Source organism: Abramis brama, assembly GCF_963993115.1.
Source record: "Abramis brama genome assembly, chromosome: 2".
NCBI classification, from domain to species: domain Eukaryota; kingdom Metazoa; phylum Chordata; class Actinopteri; order Cypriniformes; family Leuciscidae; genus Abramis; species Abramis brama.
The window spans coordinates 15,667,124-15,686,289 of NC_139964.1; positions in this window are offsets into that span (position 1 = coordinate 15,667,124).

Genomic DNA, 19,166 nt, shown 5'->3' on the forward strand with positions numbered 1-19,166 from the left:
ACACTCTTTGTCCTCTTGTACTCACACTCGTCCTCTTATACACACACTATTCCTCCTCTTATACTCACACTCTTCCTCCTCTTATACTCACACTCTTCCTCCTCTTATACTCACACTCTTCCTCCTCTTATACACACTCTTCCTCTAACTCACACTCTTCCTCCTCTAATACACACACTCTTCGTCCTCTTGTACTCACACTCGTCCTCTTATACACACACTCTTCCTCCTCTTATACACACACTCTTCCTCCTCTTATACACACACTCTTCGTCCTCTTATACACACACTCTTCCTCCTCTTATACACACACTCTTCGTCCTCTTATACTCACACTCTTCCTCCTCTAATACTCACACTCTTCCTCCTCTAACACACACTCTTCCTCCTCTTATACTCACACTCTTCCTCCTCTTATACACACATTCTTCCTCCTCTTATACACACTCTTCCTCCTCTTATACACACACTCTTTGTCCTCTTGTACTCACACTCGTCCTCTTATACACACACTATTCCTCCTCTTATACTCACACTCTTCCTCCTCTTATACTCACACTCTTCCTCCTCTTATACTCACACTCTTCCTCCTCTTATACACACTCTTCCTCTAACTCACACTCTTCCTCCTCTAATACACACACTCTTCGTCCTCTTGTACTCACACTCGTCCTCTTATACACACACTCTTCCTCCTCTTATACACACACTCTTCCTCCTCTTATACACACACTCTTCGTCCTCTTATACACAGACTCTTCCTCCTCTTATACTCACACTCTTCCTCTTATACTCACACTCTTCTTCCTCTAACTCACACTCTTTCTCCTCCAATTCACACTCTCTCTAATTCACACTCTTCCTCCTGTAATACACACACTATTCCTCCTCTTATACACACATTCTTCCTCCTCTTATACTCACACTCTTCCTCCTCCCCAGCCAGCAGAGCCATGTGGGGCCCAAATGGGTTTGACCTGGACTATCTAACTGGGACCCAGCCAGTTTGTAGGCCCCACATGGATTTGCCCAGATGAAATGAACACTGCTTAGTGTGCACACTACAGGCTGTTTAATGTAACACTTAATCAGTGTTGGAGGTAATGAGATAAGTGATTAAGTGATTGAATAATGATTTTGTATTAGTGAAGAACACCTGCTGTTAACAAGCAGAATCACTGAAGGAAAGAGAAACACAAGAACTACTTCCAGCCACAGCCTTGGATGAAATCAACTGAAGATAAAATACATTACATCTCTCAAGATCTGATTAAACAACTCCACAAACAGCATTACCAGCTTCACTTATTACAAACCAGACTGACTTTATTTATGTCAGACATCTACAGAAAATAATTAAGAAGAGGTTTAGATGTTGATTACTTATTTGAAAGTAATAGTTTGATTTGATGTTACCATTGTGGCGATCAGTGTGTGCTTTAGTCAGGCTCTTGACTTTTCAACATTTGTTTTTCTCAGGCAGCTGTGTCTGTTTGTTATGATGAGAACAGCAAGAGAAAAAATAATCAGATGCTGTAAGCTGATTGATGATACGAATATAATCATCATATATTGGCTTAACTCATTGATATTATGTGGGAGGTTTATATGGGTAGTATGTTATTAATTCTGTTTTATTGTTGTGATTCTACAGCAAGAAAATAATAGAATTTAATCAGAACATCAAACGATTTTTAACACACCATTTACATATTTTGGGCTCCTGTTAGTTTTACTCGCACACAGACATCAAGAATCAGCATATGAATCTCAACAATGGTGAGTCGGTGACATGCTTCATAGTGCAATGCATTCTGAGTGCATCATACGAAACTTATCCATGGCTCCCAGAATGCATTGCACCATTGTGCGTCTTATACACACACTCTTCCTCCTCTCATACTCACACTCTTCCTCCTCTCATACTCACACTCTTCCTCCTCTTATACACACACTCTTCCTCCTCTCATACACACACTCTTCGTCCTCTTATACACAGACTCTTCCTCCTCTTATACTCACACTCTTCTTCCTCTAACTCACATTCTTCCTCCTCTTATACTCACACTCTTCCTCCTCTTATACACACACTCTTCCTCCTCTTATACTCACACTCTTCCTCCTCTTATACTCACACTCTTCCTCCTCTCTTCCTCTATATTTCTGTGAAATATATTTACATTTTTAACATGTAATGTAAAATATATGACAAAATATATTGTCATAAAATGTTTAGCTTGCTAAAGAAGGGTCGAAATTTCCACAGGCCACCAAGGGACAACTGGGGACAGCTGTCAACTCAAAAATAGCTGAACTCAGATTTAAAATGAAATGAATAAAAATGTAAAAAATAAATTGAAAATGTGTTGTTTGTTTGTGAAAATGTTAACTTTTTAAATTTCAAAATATATTTCAAATGAAACAATTTGCAAAAGTTAAAACATATATGAACATATATGTTGTTAGTAAATATATTGACATAAATATATTCACATATTTACAGTTTTTCTCAATTGCTAAAACACTAAACCCTATTGTCTGAACCAAATGCTCAGTTGCCTGAACCCACTGATTGAATCAATCACTCTTTTGGCAAAACCATAAGCACTTTTCACCTGTTTAGACACAACTTGCCAACACATTTTCATTGTGATGCACCCGTGCTGCATAATGGTGAGCACAGGTGACAAAAGTCAAACACAATTAAAGCACAGGTGTCACCACTTGAACACAACAACTCAAAATTGATCACACTTGTGGCTAATGATGTGAGGGAACATATACAGTAAGCCAGTTCAGAGAGCACTGGTTTGTGAGGCCCTACAATGGATTGAAATCTGAGAGGAAGAGTTTGTGTGAGAGGAGGTTGAGGTGGTCAGTGAAGACAAAGAACAGTAATATCTGATGAAATCAGAGCTACTGTGATTGACTATGCTCTTGTCCATGGTATGAGCATGAGGGACGCTGGACAAAGGGTACAACCAAACATCAGTAGATTCACTGTGTCCACCATAATCCGAAGATTTAGAGAACAGAACAGCTAATTACCTTTTTTGACATTATAGTACACTATGTAAATGTTGACATCAATTACTGTATGACATACTATATACTGTACCACAGTATACTGTAAGTAAATATATGTTTCAGTACATCACTGTACCAATGTACTGTAGTATTGTGATGGAGGGTTGGTCTAACTGTTTGTAGGCCTAGTATTCCATGTATATTTTTTGTAACTCCATGTTCTCTTTTTGTAGAATTGAAAGACTGCCACATGGGGGTGGGAGGACAGGTATGTTCTCCCCACACCAAGAGACCCTAATTGTTGATATGGTCCGTGAGAACAATGCCATTAAACTGAGTGAAATTCAGCAGAAGATCATTGAGGACCATGTAAATTTTGAGGGTATCAACAGTGTCAGCCTCTCTACTGTTGATCGTGTCCTCAAGCGCAACAGACTGCGTATGAAACAGTCAAAGAGCAAAGATTCCAGTATGTACAGGTTGGCATATATCCAGACACATTCAATGTTGATTACTTCAAGTAGTGATTTACTGTAGTGGCCTAAATCACTTTTTCCGTATCACTTACAAAACTATATCTATTTCTACAGAGGGTTTTTCAACTGGATGCAATGGAAAGACCCCATGAATACATCTACATGGATGAAGCTGGGTTTAATCTCACCAAAAGGAGAAGGAGAGGCCGTAATGTGATTGGCCATCGGGCCATTGTTGGTGTTCCTGGGCAGCGTGGTGGCAATGTCACATTATGTGCTGCCATCAGCAATCATGGGGTTGTCCACCATCATGCCAACCTGTGGCCCTACAACACTCACCAGCTCCTCATTTTCCTCAATCACATGCGAGATGCTCTGTTAAGGCAGCAGGATGAGCTCCCATCTATGTTGTTGTTTGGGACAATGTGAGTTTTCACAGAGCCCTCCAGGTTAGAGAGTGGTTCAATATGAACCAAGGTTTTATCAATCTTTGCCTTCCACCGTACTCCCCTTTCCTAAACCCCATTGAGGAATTCTTCTCCTCATGGCGGTGGAAGGTATATGAACGCCAACCTTACACCAGGGTAAATCTCCTGCAAGCCATGGGACTTGCCTGTGGTGACATAGGTGTGGAGGCATGCCAAGCCTGGATACGGCATGCCAGGGGTTTTTTCACCCGTTGCCTGGCCAGACAAAATGTGGCCTGTGATGTGGAAGTCCTGTGGCCTGACCCAGTACGGAGACATGATGCTGTGGCTGAGTAATGCACTTATTTGTATATTTTTGTACTTTATTTTTACATGGGCTTACTGTACACTGTAAAAATTTTTCGTAATTTTAACAGTAAAAAACTGTAAAAAAGCAACAAAAAAAAAATGTTAATTCCTTAACGGTATGTACCCTTACTATATACAGTGAAAAACTGTAATAGCTCTCACGGGACATTTCATGTAATTTTACATTACATTAATATACTGTTAAATGTACGGATTTTGGAAGTAAACTGTAAAAAAAAAACTTACCGTTGCATTTACCGTACCTTACCGTAAAAAATACGGTAGCAAATGTTTACTAATTTTACAAAGTTTTACATCATCGAACTAAAAATTACGGTGAAAAACTGGCAGCTGGTTGCCAGTACTTTACCGTAAAAAATATGGTATAAATATTTATGTTTTACGGCATTGAACTAAAGTTTACGGTAAAAAACTGGCAGCTGGTTGCAGGCGATTTACCATAAAAAATATGGTAGTAATATTTTAGGTTTTACGGCAGTGATCTAAATATTACGGAAAAAAACTGGCAGCTGTGGTTGCCAGTACTTTACTGTAAAAAATACGGTAGAATTTTTTTTGCTTTTACAGCACTGAACTAAAGTTTACGGTAAAAAACTAGCAGCTTGCAAGTGCTTTACCGTAAAAAATACGGTAGTAATATTTTAGGTTTTATGGCATTGAACATTGAACTGAACTTTTATATAAAAAATAAAAACCTGCCAGCTGTGGTTTCCTGTAATCTAATTATTGAGAATTACCAGAGGTTCAGACGTTGACGTTTTATTGAAAATAATAAAGTTTGAAGTTACCATTAAGGAGATGAGTGTTTGCTTTAGTTGGGCTCTTGACCCTTGACTTTTTAACTTTAGATTTACTCTGACTGCCTTAACTGTGTGGTAGCAGTTACACAAACAATAACACAAACGTTATGGCATGAAAACCAGAGAAAAAATGTGACCAGGTGATGATGGCAGGTTAATGATGACATAATCGTCATATTGTGGCCTGATTCACTGATCTCATAAAGAGTTTTATCTCTCACTTTATGAGCAAAGTGATAATATTAATTATAATATTAAAAATAAATGTTTCATATTATTGAGTATAATATCTCTGTAAGCCAGCAGCGAGCAACAGATAATCTGAAGAACTTTAAAAATACATGGTGTAGAAAAAAAGGTTTTGAACTACTGCTCGATTTAAACCAACACAGACATCAAGATTCAGAAATTAATAACACATATAATCAAAGATAAGACTCTATAAGAGCTCAGTGAATCAAACATGGTGATTACCATCACTGATACACAACCAACATCACATGATTCATTTTCTGTCTGATTTCCTAGCCATAATCAACATGTCTTATAAACACAGCATTACAGCAGGCAGAGAAAAACTAATGTCAGAAAGTCAAGGGTCAATAGCCCAACTAAAGCAGTCACTGATCTCCATCATGGTGACTTCAAAATGAAACAATAAATCATCAACATCTAAACCTCTGTTAATTCTCAAACAGAACTGTAGACGTCTGACAGAAATAAAGTCAGTCTGGTTAGTAATAAGTGAAGCTGGTAATGCTGTTTGTGGAGTTGTTTAATCCTCCTCTGTTGAGATCTTCACAGATTTAATGTTTTTTATCTTCAGTTGATTTCATCTAAGGCTGTGGCTGAAGTCAGTTGTAGTTCTTGTGTTTCTGCTCGTCTCTTTTTTCTGTTCCTGTTGTTTCTGTAAATGGACATTCCCAGAATTCCCTGTGTGACACTTCACATTTGATGCTATTTCATTTAAATAATTATGTTTCTTCTTGGTTTTTGTTATCAGTTTTATACATTTGGGGTTTATATTACATCATATATTGTTTAATGAATGTTTATGGCATTATTTGGAGTCATGTGTGTGTCACCATGATGGTGTTTTGTGTTTGTGTGTATGACACTGTGCACCTTCTAAATATTAACATGTGCCTCAGTTTGTGGAAAACTAATGCTATACTTAAAATCATTGTGTGTTTTTCTTTTTTACCACTTGTGTTATTATGATGGTTATCAGTATATTACAAAGATATAAAGCAGACTTTAATACTTTAGTGAAATTTAATGATAACATTTATCAGTTTATGTAATATAACGGTTGTCCTGTGAAAACTAAAAGGTTCCTACTGTATTTTTTATGGTAAAGTACTGGGAACCACAGCTGATGTTTTTTTACCACACATTTAAATCCTGCTGAAGGTTTTTTTTTTTTTTTTTTTTTTTTTTTTTTTTCAAAGTAAGGTTGCTACCATATTTTTTACGGTAAAATACTGGCAACCAAGCTGACGTTTTTTACCGTAAATTTCACAGGTTTTTTTTTACATTGTGTTTTTTTGCCCGTAAATTTAAATCCCGTAAAACATAAAAGGTTGCTACCTTATTTTTTACGGTAAAATACTGGCAACCACAGCTGGCAGTTTTTTACCGTAAATTTCACAGTTTTTTTTTAACAGTGCACTGTAAAAAATGGCTGTGAAATCTACAGTTATTTACTGTAGATTTCACAGTAACATTACTGTATACGTAATATACGAATATTGTAAAGTTTACAGTAAGACCGTAAAAATCACAGTAGTCCAAGCATTACAGATGAAATCACAGTAGTCAAATCATTACTGTAAAAAAATCACAATTTAGCCACTAGTACTGTAAATAGTAAAGTAAACTACTGTAATTTTCCTTTTTATACTTTTTATACTGTAATCTTTTTTTGTACCCCTTTCACATGGACGGCCCCAGATTATTGTTGTTCAGAATTCATTACCGGAATATGAGATTCAGATTTTAAATGAAGCATGACCATTGGTTATAAGTTGCAATAGTATATTCACATAATTATGTATATTAATATTAAAATATTAATATTTGTATACATTTAATAAATATATTCTTAATATTTGTTGTTTTTATTTTTGAGCTTATATATCTCAATATTAAGAACATCTGATTAATTTTGAGTTTTGAACTTGAGCCAAAACTCTCAAGCTTTCTAAGGTTATGTGTCTATTCAGAATGACTTTTATTTTGGGTAGGCTATGTCATGTGCATTACTTGCCAAAATTGGGGCTGTCTGGTTAACTCATAAATACGTACCATGGGATTTTTATTTTACAAAAATCAGTGTTATATATTTTTTTAAGAGATAAACGTGCAAGTTTCCAGAGCTGTTTCTGAGGTGCAGGGCGAAATCAAAGCGCCGGCAGAGTGGGCAGGGTTTACCCAGTCTAGAAAGTTCTAGAATCTGTTGGAAAAAAGCGCGAAAGAAGCAACACTTGAATTTATGACTCGTCGTCAGTGACAGAAAAGCTCTGTTAATTCTCAAATTTACGTTTCTTTACACACGGCTTTGTCTTGTGGTTGTATTTATTTTGTTTTCGTCTTTGTGTTGATTTCTTTCACTTTTTGCCTGAGAGGAATTCAGCGAAAACTTTTCAGTGAGAGCTCCGACGGAGACGTTTTCACAGCCGTTAATAACAGACTATTACTCAAATTTACGTTTCTTTATACACGGCTTTGTCTTGTGGTTGTATTTATTTTGTTTTTGTCTTTGTGTTGATATCTTTCACTTTTTGCCTGAGAGGAATTCAGCGAAAACGTTTCCGTTTCGGAGACGTTTTCACAGCCTTTAGCAGCTAACGTTAATGTATTGTAATGATTATGATTCGACGGACGGTGCGTGACGTCATTGCTACGGATAAACACGGAAGGAATGATGTTTTCGAGGACACCTGTGGACAATGAATAATAATTGGATACTTTTAAAATGGGGGTTGTCGGACACTGGGGAGGAAAAAGAGAGACTGAGAAACTGTGTTTTAACCTGCTGGGTTCACAAAGGGGATCTGTGGCGTTCGTGGTTGGCTAGCACCACCGGCGTGAAGAAAACCGGGGTCCCACTTATTGGCCTGGAGGTAGACAGCGGGGGGGAAATATAGATAGATAGGGGAGTAAGTGTAGGTGGACCTGGCTGGTTGAAAAAGACCTTCCTATCATTACCGCGGAGGGGAAGGTTGAGTCCTCACAGTGACGGCAGGGTGTCGTCGGACGTGGACAGGGAAGTCCGAAACTATTTTAATCATTCTATATGATTTATGTGTGTTGTTGTTGTGTTTAGCCATTGATGATTAACGTTACTGCCTTCATGAACTGTATGTTGATTGCCTGTGCTGGTTATTATATTTAGGGCATGTGATTGATGATTGGAGTTTCTAATTAAGCATGCTTTGTCTGAGATAATCACAATATTTATAGTTTGCTGTGAATTTGGAATGAGTTTTTGTTCCCCTTTCAAATGTGTGTTCACGGTTTAATGAAATAGGATGACCAGTATATGTAATCAGGATATTTAAGTGAGAGAATGCCATACGGCTGCTATTGTCACTAATAAAAAGTGTATTCCTTCTTAATTCTTGTTTTGGATTGTGTTTGGTGTGCTCCTCCCGGACCAGACCGGGTTAAAATTAAAGGTGGTGGCAGTATAGGTCTCCAGCCGCAAGGAGGCTCGCCAGTGGCCCCTAGTGGTGGCAAAAATCATTACAGTATTTTTCCCACCCGTGGCCTCTGCCGGAGTTTCCATCTTGGAATCGCGGATCCTTCACCAACTGCTTATCGGGACTTCCAGAAAATTAGTAAGTAAATTTACCATCACTACTAGGAGTAAAAAAAAAAAAAAAGTTCAGTGCCACACCCTTGTCAGGCTGTGGAAAGCCACATGTATACAGCTAGCGCTAGAAGTATAACCAGTTAGCTTGTCATAAAAATGAATTACTCGTGCAAGCACTGTAATTTTACCACAGCTTTAATTACTGCATTTGTTCGTCATTTGAGCACACACAGAAATCTAGCTAACTTTAGATTTCCATGTGGCGTAGCAAAATGCTTTGCCACTTTTGTGACGCGTGGTGCCGTTCAAAGCCACATGTACCGCTTTCACAAGAAGACAGCTAAACCAGGACTTAAAAGGAAAATTGATGGAGTTGATTTGGCTTGCTCTGTTGAAGGTTTATGTGTCAGCAAATTTTCCAAGCTTACATGAACATCTTCATTGGCATATTAAAGATGGCACAAAAGTGTCATGCCCTTATATTAATTGTTTAAAACATTTCCGTGTCCGTTCAACCTTTGCCTCGCACTTGAATCGGAAACACAAGAGTATATCTAGTTCTCCACGTATTAGCCAAAGTTCTACCAGTGCTAGTACTAACATCACCTGTGCCTCCATGTCATCAGACAGTGAACTAGATTACACTTTTGAGACAACCTTTGACGATGATAATGACAACACAAATGATGAAGTGGACACAGATGATTTTATGAACAATCTGGCCATGTTTTATCTCCGAATGCAGGCTAAAATGCTGTTACCAGCCAGTACAATTCAGACCTTAATAGAGGAAATGCAAGAGGTACACAACACTGGTTTGACTCATCTATTGTCTAGGATGCATGAAGAGTTAACAAATCTGAATGTGCCTGAAAGTGATATTAAGAGGCTCCTTGATAATCTCTCAAAAGATAACCTTCTGAAAATGTGCAACGAAGGAGTGTTTAGAACAGATCAAACCCGTAAAACCTTCTTTAAGAGCAGATTTAGCTATGTTGAGCCAGTCAAGACTTATTTTGGCATTGATGCTAAAGGCAAAGAGAGGTTCTACCAGTACGTGCCCATCAAGGATACAATAAAATCACTCCTCTCTCAGAACTCTGTTAAAGAGCAGTATGCCCAAGCTAAAGCTGACACAGAAACAAATCCTGATGTTCTGGAAGATGTGAGAGATGGTAGAAACTTTAAAGAGAATATACTTTTACGAGATTCACCATCTTCATTGTCTCTCATCTTGTATCAGGATTCTTTCGAAGTTGCGAAACCACTGGGCTCAGGCAGAAAAAAACACAAAATACTGGCCATGTACATGACACTTGCAGAGACTGCACCACACAACAGGTCTTCCATTGATCCAATGCAACTTGTTATGTTGTGCAGAGAGGAGGATTTAAATTTTTTTGGACAAGAAAAAGTGTTCTCCACTTTAGTCAGTGACTTAAAAGAAATGGAGGAAAATGGAATTGAATATGGTGCTGAGGAGAAAATAAAAGGCTCTGTGATTGCCATTACTGGAGATAATCTGGGGTCACACAGTATTGGCGGGTTTACTGAAAACTTCAGTAAAAGCACACATTTTTGCCGGTACTGTGTCATCGACAGAGTGTCTTTTCAAACAGATCCCTGCAAATCTGGTCCTAAAAGAACCGTAGAGAGTTACAAAAACAGTGTGGCAGACCTGGTAGACCAGGAAATGAACAGTGGAGTAAAGTTTGACTCAATTTTCAATCAGTTGAAATATTTTCATGTTTGCCAGCCAAGGCTCCCTCCATGCCTGGGTCATGACCTGTTTGAAGGGGTTGTTTCATTTGATCTTGCTATGTACATTAAGCACTTAGTGAAAGTGGGCAAACACCTATGGTCAGCTGAATCGGACTATATCACAGTTCACATACCTAGGCAGTGATGCAAATAACAAGCCATGTGAGGTTAAAACTAATGCGGAGAAGCTGGGAGGGCATGCTGCTCAAAACTGGTGCCTCTTGCGTCTCTTTCCTATTCTGGTTGGAGACAGAATCAAAAATCCACTTGATGATGAGGTGCGGCAGTTGTGTTTAAAGCTCAGAGAAATTGTGGATTTGATATGTGCACCCAAGATCCATACCAACCAAGTAGCATACCTTAAGATTCTCATTGAGGAATACATCCAGCTAAGAACTGTCACATTCCCAGAAAAGACACTTAAACCCAAACACCACTATCTTGTCCATTATACCCAGAACTCATTCTTCAGTTTGGTCCCCTCATTAGGTTGTGGACATTGCGCTTTGAAAGCAAGCACTCATATTTTAAGCAGTGTGCAAGGAAACTGCATAACTTTAAAAACCTCTGCAGTACCTTAACAGAAAGACACCAGTTGCTACAAGCATACCCACATAGCAACATTGTGTCGGCCCAGATCCGGCCCACATCTGGCACACGTGGAAAGATGATCTGGCCCACATGCAGCGTGGAATTACGGCACTCGGGTGGGCCACTCCTGTTTGCCAGATCTGGGCCACAAGCAGGCCATAGCAATGCCACATCTCAGCCAAGAGCAAAGAAATAAACCAGAACTGGACCTTATCTGAGCCACAAAATCTGTGTATATTAAATATGAAGTCATCTCAGCCTTAATAAGCCTGTTAACAAGCAGAATTACTGAAAGAAAGAAGAGAACAGAAAAAAGAGACGAGCAGAAACACAAAAACTACAACTGACTTCAGCCACAGCCTTAGATGAAATCAACTGAAGAGAAAAGAAGACATTAAATCTGTGAAGATCTCAGCAGAGGAGGATTAAACAACTCCACAAACAGCATTACCAGCTTCACTTATTACTAACCAGACTGACTTTATTTCTGTCAGACGTCTACAGAAGTTTTTATTGAGAATTAACAGAGGTTTAACTCTAATGTGTTTCATTTGAAGTCACCATAACAGTGAATAGTGTTTCCATTAGTTGGGCTCTTAACTCGTATTATATCTTGTATTTTTTTTTTGGCTGCTGTGACAGTGTGTTTGTCAAACACATTTGCAGCAGCAAAGAAAGCTAAAGTGAAATGAGATCAGTTGATGATGGTTTTATAATCATCATGAAATAGACTGTTTCACTGAGGTAATTTGAATCTAACAATTGTGTTGTACCATTAATATATTCTCATCACAAACCATGTGTTACTGCAGCGTGAGGTCCAGCAATATTATAACAATCAGTTAGAAGATTTTAACAAACATGAGCACAAAAAATTACTGTATGATGACAAACACAGACATCAATAATCAACGTATGAATCTCAACAATGGTGACAATCTAAAGTACCTTGCTGCAATGCATGCTGGGTACCAGCATAGTACAAAACTCCCAGCATGCATTGCAACATGAATAAATTATGCAGCTGAATTGTCCTATTATTTTAATTCTAAATATGTGCTTTTATTTTTTGCTGTTGTTTTTTTGTGACATTTAGTAGCTTTTCAGTGATGTTATGAATTAATCTGTTTATCTAAAATATATATATATATTGTCACCCTTGTTGAGATTCATGTGCTGATTTTTGATATCTCTGTGTGTCACCATGAATTCATTTTTCATGTTCATGTTCGTTAAAATCTTCTAACTGATTGTTATAATATTGCTGGACCTCATGCTGCAGTAACACAGGGTTTGTGATGAGAATATATTATTGGTACAACACAGTTGTTAGATTCAAATTACCTCAGTGAATCAGTCTATTTCATGATGATTATAAAACCATCACCAGGTAACCATCTTCACCTGATCTCGTTTCACTTTAGCTTTCTTTGCTGCTGCAAATGTGTTTGACAAACACACTGTCACAGCAGCCAAAAAAGACAAAAGATATAATAAGAGTTAAGAGCCCAACTAATGGAAACACTATTCTCTGTTATGGTGACTTCAAATGAAACACATTAGAGTTAAACCTCTGTTAATTCTCAATAAAAACTTCTGTAGACGTCTGACAGAAATAAAGTCAGTCTGGTTAGTAATAAGTGAAGCTGGTAATGCTGTTTGTGGAGTTGTTTAATCCTCCTCTGCTGAGATCTTCACAGATTTAATGTCTTCTTTTCTCTTCAGTTGATTTCATCTAAGGCTGTGTCTGAAGTCAGTTATAGATCTTGTGTTTCTGCTCGTCTCTTTTTTCTGTTCTCTTCTTTCTTTCAGTGATTCTTTTTGTTAACAGGCTGAGATGACTTCATATTTAATATACACAGATGTTGTGGCTCAGATAAGGTACAGTTCTGGTTTATTTCTTTGCTCTTGGCTGAGATGTGGCATTGCTATGGCCTGCTTGTGGCCCAGATCTGGCAAACAGGAGTGGCCCACCCAAGTGCCGTAATTCCACGCTGCATGTGGGCCAGATCATCTTTCCACGTGTGCCAGATGTGGGCCGGATCTGGGCCGACACAATGTTGCTATGTGGGAAGTGTGAAAACAGAAATAAGGTGTCAGTCATAAACAACATGCTATCAACAGAAGGAACACTATAACAATTTCAAACACATGACAATTAAGACTAAGAAAATAATCAACAATAGTTTAAAGAATCAATGATATCAAAATATATATAAAATATGATCTGGCTATACACTGATGTTTGTCCAGTCAAATGCTCCGATGAGTGAGAAAGTCCCTCCCCTGAACCACCTGACACTGACTAGCAAGTAGCAAATTAGCAACTCATGTTCAAGACTGTGACGTAACTACAAACTACTGGATATTTATAAAATAGACAAGCCCATTGGCATGGCTCACCAAACTTCCTGTTTCAAAAGTAAACACATCAACATACCACAGAAAACTGCTCAATCATCAAAAGAAAAAAAAAAAAGAAAAAAGAAAAAAACCTTCACTATAAACATCAGAATAAAAGGAAAAATCGAGCAGCAACTAGTTGCTTTAGCGCCTCAGAAGTTGAAATGTAAGAGAGACTCACCGTGAATCATGAGCAGAAAGAAGATCAGAGGAAGAGGAGGAGCCATTCTGACCCACATCAGCATAACATATATCTATAATACAGCATTAAACATCACTTATATGCTCATAAACAGTGTATGTTCATCACCCTAAACAGCTCTGTGTGTTAGTAAGATCTCTGCACATCTGAGGATTATTAATGCACAACATCAGTGTGTGTAAATGAACTGATCATTAGATGAACAGAAGATATTTCTCATGTCAGGAATCATGTGTTTTTATGAGCTTCATCTATAGAAATAATCATTTCATTTTCAATAATCGTTTTCATTTAATTACGAATGTTGTTGAAGCTCATCAGATCAACAGCAACCAAATGACTGACTGCATTAACACATGCACTTTTGAATCTAAAGATTGATTAGTATATGATGCTCTTACCCGTTTCACCAACACTCATGACCAGTGACAAATGAACAGAGTAAAACCAGCGTTGGGTTTTTATGTGGTAAACACGTTATATTGAACACAGGATATGACACTTCCACCAGTGCTGATAGCAGAGGCAAAGTTTAAATATCGCAACATCAGAGACAACATTAGACTAAAGTGATAAAATTTAAACTGGTGAAACTCAGTCATTATAATGTTTTCAAACTTCTGTGCATATTTATTGCACTGTGAGGAGCATGGAGTGAGGAAGCTTCCAGAGGAGCTACAGTATGTGCAAGGAACAGTTTAATTAGGTTCATTTTAGCAAATTTATCTTTTTAACTATTGTGTCATAACTTGTTTATTGTTTAAAATAATGATGATGATGTCCACATACTAAAGAACTAATAAAATAATTGATTAATTGTGGATTTGATAAATCTTGACAAATTAATAGCAATTTGGTAAAAAACAAACACTAAGAACTTTTCAGTAATAATTAACAGAGTGATAGAATACGGAAGTTTCATCCTTATGTCTAAAGGTTTTATAATATCAGATCTTCTATGCTTATCATTATCACAGTGACCATGTTGTGTCACTTCTAGTGAAACTCTAAATATGGCCATGAATGCAGTTTCCTCTGTAGCGAGAGAGGTGAGAAAACAAAATGTATGCCGAGTTCACACTGCATGATTTTAGGCCTGATTTTCACTCGCTGACAGGTTTTGCGAGATTGCCGAAATGCCCAAAATCGGAGTCAAATCGGTGCTTGTGATCATCAAACATTTAACAGCTTGTAAATCAAAACTGCTTAATATGACCAAATGAAATGAAGCGTAACCCATGAAGAGAAAACGACTGAAGCTGTGGGGGTGTCGGACTCAATCTACTCCATCTGTGTTTGATCATCGTTCTGAATCTGATCAAGGCGTAGTCTTTGACAAAAATGAGATTTTCTCATCTTTTTTGTTTAAAATGTATGGGGCGCCGTTTGTAAATCGGCTCACGCTGAAAATAACAGCAACATTTTGTCACATTTAGCTTCAAACAACACTGTTAACCCTTGCTGTAAAATTCTGACAATATTATACCATTTTCCATTAAAACAGTAATATACTGTAGAAAATAAAAGTAGCCTACAGGAATATACTGTAAATGAACAGTGCTCAAAGTCGACACTCAGAGGCTGTTTTCCCAATCACACCCTATACCCTCATTCACTATTCCCTACATTAGTTCACTAATATAGTCCCCTAGACTGAGTGAATGAAAAGAAGTGAGTGAATTGAGAAACTGATGAACACCTGATAAGCAGAATCACTGAAGGACAGAGAATCAAGAACAGAAAAAAGAGAAACACAAAAACTACAACTGACTTCTAGCCACACTGAGTGTGAAACCAGTTTACAAACCAGTTCACGATTATTTCTTTCATACATGTACAAAAGTTCTTGTTGAGAATTAACAGAGATTTAGTTAATAATAAAATTTGTTGTCACCATGATGGAGATCAGTATTTGCTTTAGTTGGTCTCTTGTCCCTTGACTACTTACCTTTCATCTCTCTCTGATCGCTGTAACAGTGAGTTTATAAAACACATTTGTTACGGCAAGAAAAAGTCAAGAGGAAGATGATCAGGTGTTTTTATTTTTTTGTGATGATATCACAATCATCCTGGACATGCCTGATTTTCAGATTTTTCCTGTATATTGTCTTTGAAATTATAGTTAACTCATATTTAGCATATATCTGTGAATCTACAAAATGAAATCAATATTACTGTAATCAGGTCATCTGAAGAATATTGTAATCATATAGTGCATTCAATTTTATTTTACTCCTGCTTGACTGAGACCCACACAGATATCAACAATCAGCACATGAATCTCAACAATGGTGAAAAGTTTCATGTCGCAATGCATGCTGGGTTCCAGGATAATATAAAACTCCCAGCATGCACTGCTGCATGAATAATAATAATAATAATAATAAAGAAATATTGCCACCATTGTTGAGATTCATGTGCTAAATTGTGATATCTCTGTGTTTCTAAAACACAGTGTAGCTCTGTTTCTCTGCTTATGCATCATGTGTTAAAAAAAAAGAGTCATTGTATCTTATTGCTGCGTTTTCACAGTGGTGGTAATGTAACACTTTTGATTGAGGATTAATCTCTGAATAAGTGAGAATGAATTCCTTAGTGAATGAACAGGCAATATGATGATTTTGTCATCATAATCATTATAACTGCAGTCATTCATAAACTGTGTGTGCACAAGTGTGACTTGCAAAAACACAGCTCAAGCAGCAAAAGAAAAACTAATGTTTTAGCATCAGCATCCCAACTAAAGCAAGCACTGATCTCTATAACGGTAACTTCAAACCAAACATTTTCAATTAAACATCTCAATAACAACTTCTGTATGACAGAAATAAAGTCATACTGGTCAATAATAAGTGTAATAATGTGTAATGGCTGGAAGTCAGTCATAGTTATTTTGTTTCTCTATTTTCTGTTCTTGTGTTTCTCTTTTCTTCAGTGATTCTGCTTATTAACAGCAGGTGTTCATCACTAATGCTCAACAATCACTTACATATTCCCTTAATTATCTCACTGCATCGTTACTTTTTACTCGTAGTGTGGATTTCCCTGAGGGGTTGAAAGGGTTAACTGTGTAAGATAAAAAAGACACACCCACAAAATGTATTTTAACAGTAATAAACTGTAAGTTATAAAACAGGTTTATACTGGCAACACTGTTGCCAGTAGTTTACTGTAAAATGTATTTTTTTGGGTCACCATTGTGCAGAAGAGTAGAGCCTGTGCTTCAGTCCAGGAGAAGATCTACAAACATTGATGATTTGCTGCATGTTGCTTTATTTAACAGGCAGTGACTGTGTAGTTGCTGGTCCAGTGGAAATCTTTTTATGTACAATAGTTTTTTAGTGGCCTCAAATGAAAGAAGTTCACAGTAATACTTTGCTCACGTTATAAATGCATTATAAATTTTAGTTAATACATTTAAATGACAGTTGGTCAATTTAAGGCAGTCGGTTTCTGCAAGTGTAATTAGTTAACTATAATTTAGTGCATTTTTACAGAAACAAACTAGATTACAGTAAAGAACTGTACAATTAACAGTATTTTACTGTAAAAAAACCCGGTAAGGTCTAACAGTGAATGTTTAAAAAACTGGTATGAATTTTTGACGGTCACTTTTTAGCACATTTACAACAATATTTGTCAACTTAGAGATATTTTAAATAGTTAAATCTAAATATTAAATGTTACACCTAAATGTTAAATGTTAAATGTAAATGCTAAATCTAAATGTTAAATCTAAATCTAAATATTAAATCTAAATGTTAAATCTAAATCTAAATGTAAATGTTAAATCTAAATATTAAATCTAAATGTAAATGTTAAATCTAAATGTTAAATCTAAATCTAAATCAAAATGTTAAATCTAAATGTTAAATCTAAATCTAAATGTTGAATCTAAATGTTAAATCTAAATCTAAATCTAAATGTTAAATCTAAATGTTAAATCTAAATGTTGAATCTAAATGTTTCAGGTGAAACTAAATATTTAACTAATATGCAAATTCAAAATGCCGGTAACCGGATTTAGATTCAACATTTAGATTTAGATTTAACATTTAGATTTAGATTTAACATTTAGATTTAGATTTAACATTTAGATTTAACATTTAGATTTAGATTTAGATTAAACATTTAGATTTAACATTTACATTTAGATTTAATATTTAGATTTAACATTTACATTTAGATTTAATATTTAGATGTAACATTTAGATTTAGATTTAACATTTAGATTTAACATTTACATTTAGATTTAACATTTACATTTAGATTTAATATTTAGATTTAACATTTAGATTTAGATTTAACATTTAGATTTAGCATTTAGATTTAACATTTAACATTTAGGTGTAACATTTAATATTTAGATTTAAGTATTTAAAATTTCTTTAAGTTGACAAATATTGTTGTAAATGTGCTAAAAAGTGACCATCAAAAATTCATACCAGTTTTTTAAACATTGTTTGAAGCTAAATGTGACAAAATGTTGCTGTTATTTTCAGCGTGAGCCGCTTTACAAACGGCGCCCCATAAAAATGTTGCCTTTATTTATGAAACTTACCAACATTCAAGTGTTGATAAAAAAGGATGTATGAAGCTAATAAAATGTTTTTAAAATTAAAGTACAGTTAAAGGTATTTTTCAAGTATAAAAAATAACATTTGAACATAGTAGTATAGGCCTACTGCAAGTGCAAAAAATATATATAAATAGTAAACTATAAGTATAATGTTAATGTGGTGAAGTGCTCCTTTAAGCATGACTCCGCCCCATGATTATTTAGCGGGCCTTATTTGGACCAGAGTGGTAGAGAAAACATCTCTCTCTATGGCTCTGATTTGGACTATATAAAGGGCATTTCCAGAGTGGTAGGATATGGCGTCATCCTTGCGTTCATCTGGGTGTCATGATTGCTGGTGCTCCTTTGCTCTGTGTGAGCTGACTTTTCCGCGCAGCTGGTGTCTGTGTGGAGGTACGGAGCGTACTGCTAGTAGTATGAAGCTGCAGACTCGGAGCCTGCATCTACAGTCCCGCACCCAGAGTCCCGCATTATCAGACCCCTCGTTTTTCGAGACAGCGCCTCCTATCAAATTGGATCGGATAAACATTTGAAGAACTTAAGCCGAAACGTGAGTATCGTCAGTTTTATTCAATGATTTCTTTTTTAATCAAACTACTTTATAGCTCATCGATACACCAACATATGAATAGTTAATATTTGTGAAGATAGTTTGTAACAAAATTTGAGCCGTTAATGTATGTTTTTCCGCCTTTTTCCCCCCGAAAATATTT